The sequence below is a fragment of the Neofelis nebulosa genome, chromosome 9 (genome assembly GCF_028018385.1).
Source record: "Neofelis nebulosa isolate mNeoNeb1 chromosome 9, mNeoNeb1.pri, whole genome shotgun sequence".
Taxonomy (NCBI): Eukaryota; Metazoa; Chordata; class Mammalia; order Carnivora; family Felidae; genus Neofelis; species Neofelis nebulosa.
The window spans coordinates 141257219-141270823 of record NC_080790.1 but is presented as its reverse complement, the minus strand read 5'-3'; the positions used below and the strand labels follow the sequence as shown (position 1 = coordinate 141270823).

Genomic DNA, 13605 nt, shown 5'->3' with positions numbered 1-13605 from the left:
GGTGGCACACGCCATCCCCTCTGTGTGAGCACAGAGAGAAATACTAGCAGGGAAGGTGACAGCTGTGCGGCCAGAGGGCCCACGGCCCAAGGAGGGTTTCCTTTTGTTCCTTCGAAGTCAGGCTTGGGGTCCCAGGGCTTTGGCAGCCACTCCACGCCAGGCAGTCGGGGGGGGGGGGGCGGCAGGAGGGAGAAGTGTGTGTTCTCCTCCAGGGGGGACCCTGCCCCGTGGTGCTTGGAAGGTCCTAGAGGAGCCCGTGGCTCACATCGGCCCGGTTCTGGGGGCCAAGGAGGCAGACCGTCCTCGGTCCTGGTGGCAGGATCTGTGAAAGTCCCGCCCGGGCTCCACGGGGGCTCTCCCAGCCCAGGTGGGAGGGAAGAAAGGGAAACATGGGTTTCTCTCATATTTATGCTGCGTTCCTCCTCTGCGACGTTAATTTCGAACGGTTTCATCCTGCCCCATGCAAGTGTTTGGTCTTTGAGTTTCATAAATGAGCAACTTGCCATGGTGGGGGGAGGGGGGCGGGGATCTGAGCAGACGTCTTAGGTCCGTGGTCCCAGCTGTCACTTCTTTCCGTCAGTTTATTTGTTGTAAACTCCTGAGCACCAACATGAACAACCTTTCATTGTTCCTCTGAGTTGGGCCTTGTTCAGATTTAACGTCATGGTTTCCTTGGCTGCTTGGGCATTTCAGTAGTTTCTTACATCGTGGTATTATAAGTAGCATTAGCAACATCTTTGAGCAAGTCAGCATTTGGGGTCATTTCCTTGGGGTCGAATTTCCCAAAAGTAGAGTTACTGGCCGAAGACGTGTGTTTTGTCTCACCGTGTGCTGCAGGCTGTGTTCCGGAAGGACCCGTGGCCTGCGGTTCTCTGGTTGCACGTGACCACCATCATTGGGTTTTTGTGAATTCGTGTTAATCTTTTCAGCTTCATTCGTGCAGATTTTTTCTTTGAAATCTTTTCTCAGAGTCTAGTATGTTTCACCGGGTTTCTTCTAGGCTTTGCCCAGACACCTTTACAGTTTTAGCATTAAGTCACGGGGTTCACTTTGAGGCTGGCTGTGGGGCTCACCTAGCACCCCAGCCAAGGCCGTCCTCCAGTTGTCACCCGCCTCGGGACCCTCTGTAGTGGGCCTGGGGATAGGTATGCGGGGCGGGCTTGGTGACGAAGGTAGATGATGGCTGGCCTGTGTGGCCTCATTCCCGAGGGCTTTGTCATACAAGGGTACCTGGCACCCCTGACCCCATGCTGTAAGGGCAGGACCCCGCCCGCCCACTGGCTGCCCAGAGAGACAGCACCTTCAGTGCCTGCTTCCTGCAGCTGTGGTCACTGCCAGCAGGGCAGACCTGGAGACCCCTCGTGTCTCTGCCACGTGCCCCAGAGCCCTGAGTGGCCCCTGGTAAGTTCCCCTTGAGACCCAGGTCTTTCCTTGTGAATCGGGAGTTTCATTTCTTACCGTGCCTTGGGGCTGGTCCCAGCCCAGCACTTGACAGAGGGGCTTTCCCTGGGAGAGGCCATCTCCCTTACGTGTAGAGAGGGGGCACAGGGTGCCTGAAACCTCCCCTCCTCCCCCCAGTCCCAGCCCAGACCCTGCCCCTCCCACAGGGCTTCTGCCCCACGGCCTCAGACTCCTGGTGGGTCCAGGTGGCCCCCATGCTGGTGCCCACTGCTGGCCAGGGCGGCCCTGCCTTCACCTCCTGCCTTCATCACATGCCCCTGCCTTGGGCCCCTGCAGCCTGGCCTTTGCCCCCAGGCAGGCTCGGCTGGCCACTGATGGGGTTGCCAGGGACCAGGGTGATCTCTTTGTTGACGGCTCCGGGACTGGCTGTGTTGTTGATGTCCCTGTGAGTTAAGGAAGCTGAGCCATCGCTGGGGGCCGAGCGGTCCTGGCTGCAGCTGCCCACCCGGTCTGCTTCCTGCTCTGGCGATGACCCTTCAGTCAGCAGCTGCCTGTGCGTCCTTCAGTCCGTCGTGTATTCAGCATGTAACGAGTGTTTACCTGGGAAAGGCCTGTGCTGTCTGCCACTAGTCTCAAAAGGTGACGGAGACGAGGCGATGATCAATGCTTGTGCCCTGCTCAGGGTGGTCCTGGCCCAGCTGGCCCAGCTTCGCATGCAGCGCCTTTTTTTTTTTTTTTTTAATTTTTTTTTTTCAACGTTTTTTATTTATTTTTGGGACAGAGAGAAACAGAGCATGAACGGGGGAGGGGCAGAGAGAGAGGGAGACACAGAATCGGAAACAGGCTCCAGGCTCCGAGCCATCAGCCCAGAGCCTGACGTGGGGCTCGAACTCACGGACCGCGAGATCGTGACCTGGCTGAAGTCGGACGCTCAACCGACTGCGCCACCCAGGCGCCCCATGCAGCGCCTTTTTTTAAAGCCTGTTTATTTATTTTGAGAGAGAGAAAGTGCATGGTGGGGGAGGGGCAGGGAGCGAGGGAGAGAAAATCCCCAGCAGGCTCCAGGCTTTCAGCTCAGAGCCTGACTCGGGGCTCGAACCCACAAACTGTGAGATCGCGATGTGAGCTGAAATTAAGAATTGGGCGCTTCAGTGCCGGAGCCGCCGGGTACCCTGCCGGCAGCGCCTTCCGTGGACCAGAGGTGGCTTGTCTACGGCGGTTAAGAGGAACGTGGCTGTGTGAACACGTGGGCTAGTACTTAATGTGAACAAACGTTGCAAAAAGTTTAAAACTGGTGTATCTGGTTCAGGGGTAGGTGGGCGTTGTCTGAATTATTCTTACAACTTTCCCGTAAGTTGCAGAGTGTTTCAAAATGAAAAGTTGAATACAGCGGCACAAAGGGTTTCATCCCGGTGCGGAAGAGCAAGGTGTTGCCTTGATTTCATTTCGTATTTGGAGTCTGTTCCTGTCTTGATGCAGGGAGTGCAAGTGCTCGGTTAGCATTCCAAGTCACAGCGCGTCTCAGGCTTAAAGTTCACAGAAATAGTTTTTCTGCCTCGTGAAGCTGTTCAGCTTTCTTTTTAAGAAAAAAAGTCCAGGGGCGTCTGGGTGGCTCAGTCGGTCGAGTGGCCGACCCTTGATTTCGGCTCAGGTCATGATCTCGGGTTTGTGGGGTGGATCCCCTCTCGGGCTCTGTGCTGACAGTGTGGGATTCTCTCTCTCTCTCCCTCTCTCTGCCCCTCCCCTGCTCGTGCTGTTTCTCTCTCTCCCTCTTAAAACAAATGAAGTTGATGTGTGGCTATTCCTAGGACTTTCATAACAAAGTACCACAAACTGGGGGCTTGAAACAACAGGAAAGTGGGGCCGGATTTGCAGTCAGGTGTCCCAGGGCTGTGCTCCCTCCCTCTGAGGCTCTATGGGAGGGTCCTCCCTGCCCTGTGGTTCTCAGGGCTCCAGGCCCTGCATGGGCTGTGACCCCATGGCTCTGTCTCTGCCTTCAGATGGTCTCTCTCTGTGTTTGTGTCTAGATTTCCCTTTTTTTATAATGACACCAATACCATTGGGTTATGACCTCATCTTGGTAAAATCTGCAAAGACCCTAGTTCCAAATAAGGTCACATTCACAGGTACTGGGGTTGGGGCTTCAACATGGCTGTTTCTGGGACGCGACTCACCCACAACAGCGAGTGGCTGCGTCCACCCCCGTCACACGAGTGCCGTCACGTCTGGAGCCATGTCACCTGGGCACTGATGGCTTGGAGCTGGGATGTCATGGAGTGTGTGGCTGGTCGGCTGCGGCCTTGCCGTCCACTCCCCCGATCAGGGATTTGCTGTCTCCTACTTCTACGAGCGCTTCACGGGGGACGTTTGAAAAACACTTCTTGAGTTTAACACGTAAGATTTCAGTACTACAGGTTTAATGTGAAAAAGGCACCATAGTCATGTTGACCCAAGAGTGTGCTCAGAGATGTGTTCCTGTGCTCAGAGGCTGGTGCCCTGACTGGGGAGGAGCTCCTGGGAGCTTCCTGGAGGGGGAGGCAGCGTCTGGCAGCTGGAGGGGTTAGCCACCCCTCCTCTGCTCCATGCAGAATTTGCCTTTGTAGACAAGGCCCGTTAAAACAGCACGTCAGTACTGCCCGGCGCCTCATGCGTTACCCGAAGGCGCTTAGCTGCCCTTAAGACCAAGTGTGGTTTAAAGAAGAGGCATCCAGAATAGGACCCCGGTCTAGCAGGAGGTGTCTGGGAGGAGGAGCGCAAAGAGCTGACCTCTTCCCCTTTCTCTCCCCCAGCCCACAAAACAAGTTCCCCCAGGCCAGCTTCCCAGCTGCGGAAGTCGGTCGGAGCTGCTGCACTTGCTCAGCCCTCAGGTGGACTCGGCAGGCACGGGCCCTGCCTGCTTTGGCACCGGCCTTTTTCTGAGGTCTCTCTCGAGACCCCTGACCCTGCTCAGGCCTTTTCCGTCCTCCCCCAGCCCCAGGCCCCGCTCCTGTGCACCAGAACCTGAGTTAGGACGTCCGGGGCTCCTGCTGAATCTCCCCTCCCCTTGGAGTGCTGGTCCCTGGGTCCCTGTCTTGGTGACTGCTGCCCCAGCCCTGAGGCCGAATCCTCTGCAGCTGGGCACTTGGCTGTCAGCTGGCTCCCGGCCTGTCGCCGGCACTGCCTGGGCTCCCCCTCGGACTCCAAAGGGTGGTGCCCTCACCACCTCTGCTGCGGGTCTCGCATGCACTTTGAACCATCCAGAAACACAGAGGCTCGGTGTCTCTCGAGGTTCCGTGGCCGACTGGGTTCTTCTGCCCACATGATGTTGGGTGGGCCTGCGGCTCCCCGGGTGCTGGGCTGGAGTGGCCAGGCAGGTGGCTCAGTGGTCGGGTCGGGGCCCTGCTGGGGTGCCCTCTCCCTCCATATCACCTTAGCTCCTGTAGCTGCACAGACCTGCCCACCCAGAGAGGTGGGTGCTGTCAGCTCCTCGAGGCTCAGGCCAGGTCAGAGAGGGAGAGGCCGCCGAAGGCCCTGGACTCTCACGGGGGGCTTCTTCAGAGGCCACTGCGACCCTCTGAATGTGCGCTGCTCCCTTCCCCGCTGCCCGTGACTGGTTTGTGCCCACTCTGGGGAGCTGCCCCTGCCCAGCCCCTCCCCGTACCCGCACAGCACCTTCGCGCTGATCTAGAATCATGCTTGCTGTGACTCTGGTTGGTGGTGGTGCTGGGGCGGGGGGGGAGAGTCTCTGTGTAGGGAGTGGTGTCCTCAGACCTGGGTTGGCTCCATCACATCGGTGGTGCAGTGAGAGCCTGAGTTCTGCTCCCACGGTCTTCAGTGGAAAGGGGGCACCTGAGCACAGGGGCGGGGGACCAGGGTGGGGGTGTGCCCGAGAGGGAAGTGACACCAAGGCAGGTACGGAGGCCGCAGGGACAAGAGGGAACAGAAAGCGGCAGAGGAGGGGCCGGAAGTGGGGGCTGTGCCCACAGACCCGCAGCCGGGGCGGGGGGGTGGGCGGCTTTGCATGTTGCATGTTTAGACGCTGTCGGCTGCAGCGTGGAAACTGTGAAGTTCTCCAGCAACTCCCGCTGCCTGTGGGTTCTCACCGGAGAAAATTCGGGTAATACCACTTCCCGTGTCGCCGGCCACCAATGACCATTCGACGTGTAAGAGTCTGATCTGTAAAATGATTTCTCATCGTGGGTGTCTTCACCTCGAGTTGTTCAGAACATAGCAAACCATCTGAGCACTTCACAGGGTGGGAAATAACATCTGCGTGGGGAGGACAGAGCTGAATTTCAGGGCCGCACAGACTTCCGCAGAGGAGCATTTCCCTGCCGGCTGACCAGTGGTGTTCCTCGGCGGGGGGGCATGGTGTCTGCGCGAGTCTCCCTCTGGCTGAGCCCCGCAGTCTCCCCCACGGCCTCCTCGGGGGCCCATCTGTCCCTGTGTCTCCATCCTGCACAGACACCATCGGTCCCATTGGACTGGGGCCACCTGGTGACCTCGTGTGAACCAGCTACTCTGCAACCACCTGTCCCCGAGTAAGGCCACGTTCTGAGCTCATGGGGTTAGGGTTGCAACGAACAAATCTGGGGGGACAAAACCCACCCCACCACACGTGGTGAGAAAGCTCAGGTTTGTGGTTCACGAAAGCAGATTTCTAATGGACTTTGCGGAGGCATAACTTGCACACAGCAAACTGCCCTCGTTTAAAGTGTCTCTCTGTGGGTCTGCACGTACCTGGGTGCCAGGGACACCATCGCGGAGGACGCATCCCTCAGCGCAAGGTCCCTGAACCCTCAGGACTCCGCCCCTTCGCCGGCTGCAGCCACTGCCCTGCCTCGCCCCGTGGATCAGTCTGCACGTTCTAGAACTCCGCTAGAAGGCGGTTCACGCATGCTGCTCTGTGTGGCTTTTTTCACTCAGCATGACCATCGTGAGCTCCATGTGTGTCCAGGAAAGTGACGTTTGGGCTGGAGGTGCGCGGAGACCTTCCTGCCAGGTGCATCCCTGTGTTGGGACAACACTTACTTACTTACCGGTTTGCCTGTAATGCGCGCTTGGGTTGTTTCCGGGTTTTGACTGTTACGGCTGTCTGTGTACGAGCCCTTGTGTGGACCGTGTTCTCGCTGCATTGGAGTGGTTGGGTCACCCGGTGTTCGTTCAGCTTGTGACGACACTGGTGAGCGTTTCCCAAGGAGGATGCGTCCTCTTAGCTTCCAGCACCCTCGCCAACATCGCTGTGGCCCCGCTGCGGTGGTTGCTGTTTGCACGGGTGAGCGGGGTGCAGGTGAGCCAGTTTTGTGATGTGTCTGTTCAGAATATGGCCCACTTAAAATATCACAAAAGTGGGGCGCCTGGGTGGCGCAGTCGGTTAAGCGTCCGACTTCAGCCAGGTCACGATCTCGCGGTCCGTGAGTTCGAGCCCCGCGTCAGGCTCTGGGCTGATGGCTCGGAGCCTGGAGCCTGTTTCCGATTCTGTGTCTCCCTCTCTCTCTGCCCCTCCCCCGTTCATGCTCTGTCTCTCTCTGTCCCAAAAATAAATAAAAAACGTTGAAAAAAAATATCACAAAAGTAACTACAAATGGGGTTTTTAGGGCCGTCAAGTGGGCGCTGATGTCTGCGCGGCACCCTCTCTCCTGTGGGGAGTTTCCGTGGGCAGCACGTGGCCCATAGAACCACAGTGGTCCAGTTCTAGCACTGACGGTATTTTCCTCCTGCTTTAAAACAAGGTTTGTCTGTTAGATTCCCTTTTTTTTTTAAGCAGGCTGCACGCCCCGTGTGCAGCCTGACACAGGGCTTGAACTCACCACCCTGAGATCAAGACCTGAGCTGACATCAAGCGTTGGACACTTAACCGACGGACCCACCCAGGGGCCCCTAAGGAGAAGGTTACATTGAGCTTAGCAGGTGCGCACAAGTCACAGGCGCGAGGTAGGAAGGTGAGGTCTCGTCTGTCGTGAAACAGGTTTGCCCGTGTGTTTGTGATGGACGCTCATGTCTCACGCGAGTTCCTCATTCGATACGGTCTTTCGTGAGTGGGGCTCAGGGACCGGCCCTGGGGGAGGATCGGGCTGGCCAGGGGGGCCCCGGGCCCCTGCGCAGACTGGCTGTTTCACGTTTTCATGGGAGCCTGTGGTCTTCCCGGTGGAGCTCCCTACAGTTGAGGGAAGAATTGATCCCACCCTGGTCCCTGGACCTTGAACGCACGATGCCCCCAGTGAAGGGTGGCATTCACGGTGGCCTTCAGAAATCGTGGTTCTTGTGCATTTTGAGACATGCTGATGCATTTGGACGTTACCCATGAAGCACCAGTAGTCGTGTGACAGGTGAATGAATGACAGACATGTGTCTTCAACAGGCTGGCTTCTGCTGGTAACTTGTAAGGATGGCTTTCTGGTTGAGACGCCCTTATCTTCACACACTGGAACGTACTCTGTAACTCCCAGGGTGACCGGGGACTGGGGTGCTCTGTACCTTCAAGTTGGGGGCCGGTGAGGGAGCTGCCCTGCCCTCAGCATCCTCGACGCCAGAATCGTGGACCAACAGGACACGCTCCCATGGGTGGGAGGCAGTTCCGGTGCTCGGCTTGGAGCGTGGTTTACTTTGTGCTGGAGCCATTGGAGCCGCATCCCTGCCCCGAGGTCCCCGTGCCGAGCAGAGTCATCGGAGCCAGCACAGGGCACGGGGTGCGCGGGAGTGCAGGGCTCGGTGCCACACGCAGGCACCTCCGTTGGCCAGGACCTTTGCGTCCTCGAGCTTCAGTTCTTGCCTCTTGGGGACGCCCTCCACCTTCCCCAGAGGCTGCGGGATTGCAGGTGGCACCTGAGTGTCATTGCACACGTTGTCTGCCCAGAAAGGACCCTCCTTTGGTAGGAGTCTCGCCAGTGACGTGGTGAAGTCTCGCTGTGCCCCTGGTTATCCACGACAGGGGCTCCCGAGGCCCCATCGAGCCCCCAGCGCTGCAGGTGACATGACCTCTGAAGCCCGGTCTGGAACGGGGATTCAAGTTGTTTGGGTGCCAAAGCGTTAGGTTTCGTGAGTGATTCCGTGAGAAGCGAGTGTCTGCAGATCAGGAGGCTGTGAATAGGTAGTGGGGGGCCCAGGGGAAACGAGAATGGAAGTTTGGAGAACAGGCAGGGGGAGGGTGTAACTTTGAGGGGTGCCTGGAGCTCCTTTGTGGCGCCTCGGATGCCAGCCCTGCGGTCTCCCCCGGCCCTCAGACCCCTGCCTCACAATGAGATGGAACCCTGACGGGCTGCAGGCTCCTCTTTGAAAGGGCTCCTTCCTCACACGGTCCCACGCAGCCCCCTGACTTCCTGAGGGTGCTGTGGGCTCCGTGCGGGAGCACAGGTGGTTCCGAGGGGACGGTCGGGTTACCTGTCCACAGGTGTGTGTCTGTGGCCAGGTCTGTCTCCAGCAGGTGGTGTACTCGGGCTGGGCGGGCAGGGGTGCCGCCGTCCGTGTCCTCGAGGAGAAGCCCTGTGGGCACACGCTCTCACCTCGAGGCTGTGTCCCGTCTGGACGCCATAGACCTGACTGGCCATGTCGCCCAGGATGCTTCCACTTTTAGGGTCGCAGCAGCTCAGAGCAGGGGACAGCCACCCCCTGCTGTCGTCGAGCAGGTGGAACCCCTTGGGCACCTTACCGATGCTGAGAGGTTATCCATTTTGTAACGAAAATTCAGCTGTTTTCCTGAAGCTTCTCCGGGCCTGGGTACGCCCCATGTAGCCTTGATATTTTCGTAGTATTTCATGTACCCGTGATATTTCATTTCGTTTCGTTTCATAGCATTTTCAGGTATTTTAGATTCCATTTCTTTTTAGTGTACATTTTTCCCTGATGAAAATGGTCTGGTTTTTCTGCTGCATCGTACTGTCTGTGAAGTACATAGCTGATATTTAAGCTCCCCTAATGGAGTAAAAATTTATTCCACAGTTTTCTGTGCAAGTTGAAATTATCTTAGCAGTACAGACCCTGTGTGGTGGTCGTTGCCTCAGTGAAATGGAGTTTTCTGTTGCTTTCGTTGCTTTTCCTAATTCTTACAAAGCCCGTTTTGCTGGCGAGTAAAGAGACTTGTTGTTCATCTAGGAAACGAGGGGGTGAAGCAGCTTCCTGACCGGCACTGGTCACCTGAGCTGTCAATGCTCCCATCACGGCCGGGAACTGGGTACCACTTTGTGGGGACTTCAGGCGTTAAACTGATGCCTTTTGTTTGCGTGATGGTTTCCCTTGACTTGAGGCACATTTCTGACCCTCTGTCCCTCCAAGTCTGAGTATCTGCGCCTGTAAAGCCGGGCGTGAGGGGTGAAGTCACACCTGGGCGGAATGTCTGTTCCCAAAGCCTCTTCCCGTCCCACCTCAGACAGTCTGGGGTCGGGGGGGCAGCACCCTGGCTTAGGGCCCACCTCAGGTGGCCCTGAGGTGCTCCAGACAGAGCGCCCGTGGTGACCACGGGAGCCCTCCCTGCGGCCCATTCTGGACATTCTTCGTGTTTCTTCTTTTTGGTGGCCAGTCCTCGTCGGGGACAGAGTCGGCCGCTGGGACCACAGGTGGCCAGGCCTCGTCGGGGACAGGGTCGGCTGCTGGGACCACAGACCCCACGGAAGGTGCGAGCAGCATGTTCACTTTTGACTTTGGTGCTGCGCCCGCTGGGGCAGGGCTCGCACCCCCGGCGCTGCCCCGAGCTGTGCGCGGCCGGCCAAGGAGAGGGACCGGGTGTCGGGAGCCCCCAGGACCCGGCCATCTGAGGGAGACGCTCTTCCTGCCCGTCTTCCCGGCCAGGGAATGTGAAACGGGACATTTATTTTTTTAATTTAATCTTACGGCCACTAAAACATAAAGGAGGCTAAAAATTAGAGTGTCAATTTCAACATTTCCATGAAAGCAATGATGGTTTTTAGGTAAGTATTAAAGGTTATCCTTGCACTTCTGAGAAAGCAAACAGAATTAAAAATACAAATTTTAGGGGCGCCTGGGTGGCGCAGTCGGTTAAGCGTCCGACTTCAGCCAGGTCACGATCTTGCGGTCTGTGAGTTCGAGCCCCGCGTCGGGCTCTGGGCTGATGGCTCGGAGCCTGGAGCCTGTTTCCGATTCTGTGTCTCCCTCTTTCTCTGCCCCTCCCCCGTTCATGCTCTGTCTCTCTCTGTCCCAAAAATAAATAAAAAACGTTGAAAAAAAAAAAATACAAATTTTAAAAAGTATGCCAGATGAGTTAGAATATATGTTCATGAGTCTGTGAGTCAAAATCAAAAAGAATACAGACTTTACTCTTGTTTTTTAGAAAGTAAAACGAACCCCATGTTACATCCCCCTCCCGCTCCTCTCCCTCCCTTCCTAGATGCATCCCAGCTGGTAAATTTTGTGCTTCGCCAGTTACTTTCTCTAATAACCATAGAATGGCAGCCAGCATGGTGCTCGGTGGTGTGGACCTTCCTGTAAGAGTTTGTAGACAGTGACTCACGTGATCATAATAACCAAAGGGCGAGTGCGGTTGTTGTTGTCATTCTACAGATGAAGAATTTGAAGCACAGAGAGGTCGAACAACTTCCCCAGGCCACACAGCCAGTGCTGCCGGAGCCAGCGCTCCGGTCCGAGCGTGCCGACGCCGAATGGCGCGCGCGCATCTGGACTCACGGACAGAAAATGGCCGCTGAGCCTCCAGAACAAGCGGTGTTTTGTGCAAGCCCTCTCGTTACTTTCAATAAACGTTGCCATTCGTAGCCCTTTGCAACGTGACATCTTCATGAAATATTTTTGATTCTTATTCTTCGTGACATAGACCTACTGTGTTTAACCGCTGTGAGGCCTTGTGTTCTCCGCTTGTGGTACAATGGTGTGTTTCTCTCTACTCTCCTGGGGAACATCTCTCAGCACGTATAGGTACAACCCGTATTTTGTGATGAAAATGTTAAGATCCACTCTCTTGGCGGATGCAGTTTTTAACCATCAGCAAAATTGAAGTCAGCGCAGTGAGGACACAGGGTAATCCTAGTTTCAGGTCTACGATACCGTGATCCGACGATCCCATGCGTCGCCCTGCGTTCGTCGTGTCAGGTGCCCTCCTTCACACCCACCGCCTGTTCCCCCGTCCTCCCACCCACGTCCTCTCTGGTGACCATCAGTTTCTTCTCTAGAGTCAAGTCTCGTTCTTGGTCTGCATCAGTGTTGTTTCTTACATTCCACACACAAGTGAAATCACATGGTGTGTGCCATCCTTTGACTTATTTTGCTAGCGTTCTGCTCTGCAGCTCCATCTGTGTTGTTGCAAATGGCAAAGTTTCATTATTTTTGTGGCTGAGTAATATTCTATCATACATATAAATACCACATCCTCCTTATCCGTTCATCCCCGATGGACACTTGGGCTCTTTCCATAGCTGAGCTGTTGTAAGTAATGCTGCTATAAACATCGGCGGGGGGGGGGGGGGGGGGGGTGTAGCCTTTCAAATTAGTGTTTTTGTATTCTTTGGGTAAATACCCAGTAGTGCGACTCCTGGATCATATGCTATTTCTATTTTTAGTCTCTCGAAGAAACTCCATACTGTCTTCCACTGGCTGCACCAGTCTGCATTTCCACCAAGAGCGCACGAGGGTTCCTTTTTCTCCACACCATCCCCAACGCCTGCTGTTTCCTGTGTTGTTGGTTTTAGCCATTCTGACAGGTGTGAGGTGATATCTCATCAGGGTTTTGATTTGTATTTCCCTGATGATGAGTGATGTTGAGCATTTTTTCATGTGTCGGTTGGCCATCTGGATGCTTCTTTGGAGAAGCGGCTATTCATGTCTTCTGCCCGTTTTTAAATCGGGGTATTTTCTTTTTAGATATTGAGGTATTTAGGTGTTGATGCTGTGGCCGATGTCAGAGACGTTACCGCCTGTGCTCTCTCCCAGGATTTTTATACTCGCATGTCTCCCATTTAGGTCTTTCATCCATTTTGAGTTTATTTTTGTGTCTGGTGTGAGAAAATGGTCCAGGTTCGTTCTTCTGCGTGTCGCTGTCCAGTGTTTCCAGCACCACTTGCTGAAGAGACTGTCTTTATTCCACTGGATATTCTTTGTTCCTTTGTTGAAGATGAGCTGACCCTATAGTTGCGGGTTAATTTCTGGGTTTTCTATTCTGTTCTGTTGATCTACGTGTCTATTTTTGTGCCAGTACATACTGCTTTGATGACTACAGCTTTGTAATTTAGCTTGAAGTCTGGAATTATGATACCTCCAGCTTTGCTTTTCTTTTTCAAGATTGCTTTGGCTTTTGGGGGTCTTTTGTGGTTCTGTACAAATTTTGGATTGCTTGTTCCAGGTCTGTGAAGAGTGCTGGTGGTATTTTGATAGGGAGTGCATGAAATCTGCGGACTGCTTTGGGTCGTACAGACATCTTAGCAGTGTTCTTCCAACCACGAGCATGGACCGTCTCTCCATTTCTTTGTGCCCTCTTCAGTTTCGTTTAGCAACGTTTTGTAGTTTTCGGAGTACAGGCCTTTCATCTCCTTGGTTAAGTTTATTCCTAGGTATCATATTATTTTTGGTGCAATTACAAGTAGGATTTTTTAAAGTTTATTTATTTATTTTGAGAGGGCGAGAGCGTGTGAGCAGAGGGAAGGCAGAGAGAGAGAGGGAGGGAGAGAGAGAATCCCAAGCAGGCTCCGTGCTGTCGGCGCAGAGCCCGACATGGGGCTCGATCCCGTGAACCATGAGACTATGGCCTGAGCTGAAATCAAGAGTTGGACACTTTACCAACTGAACCACCCAGGTGCCCAGGATTGCTTTTTAAATGTCTCTTTCTTCTGCTTCATTATTGGTGCTTAGAAATGCAACGGTTTTCTATACATTGACTTTGGATCCTGCGACCTTATTAAATTTGTTTGTTTTAGTAGTTTTTTGGTGGGGTCTTTAGGGCTTTCTGTATGTGTACGTGTCCGTATCATGTCATCTGTAAATAGTGAAAATGTCACTTCTTCCTTACCAACTTGGATGCCTTTTGTTTCTTTTTCTTGTCTGATTGCTGAGGCTAGGGCTTCCAGGACTGTGTTGAATAACAGGAGGGAGAGTGGGCATCCTTGCCTTGCTCCTGACCTTAGGGGAGAGGCACTCAGTTTTCCCCCATCGAGTATGATGTTGGCTGTGGATTTTTCATATCCGGCCTTTATCATGTTGACGTCTGTTCCCTCTAAACCTACTCGTTGAGAGTTTTTATCATGAGTACATGTTGTACTTTGTCAAATG

General features: G+C 54.6%; 1 protein-coding gene across 5 annotated transcripts in view; it reads left to right on the top strand.

Annotated features, from left to right (window-relative positions):
- The window catches only part of ZBTB46 (zinc finger and BTB domain containing 46), a 69508-nt gene that overhangs the window by 17400 nt on the left and 38503 nt on the right, over positions 1 to 13605 (top strand). Inside the window, exon 2 of one of the 5 annotated variants that reach the window (XM_058686254.1) lies at positions 7148 to 7290. The exons of the other annotated variants lie outside the window; for them this stretch is intronic. The gene's annotated coding sequence lies outside the window, so the exon portion shown is untranslated. The remainder of the gene's footprint in view (positions 1 to 7147; positions 7291 to 13605) is intronic. 5 annotated transcript variants of the gene reach the window in all.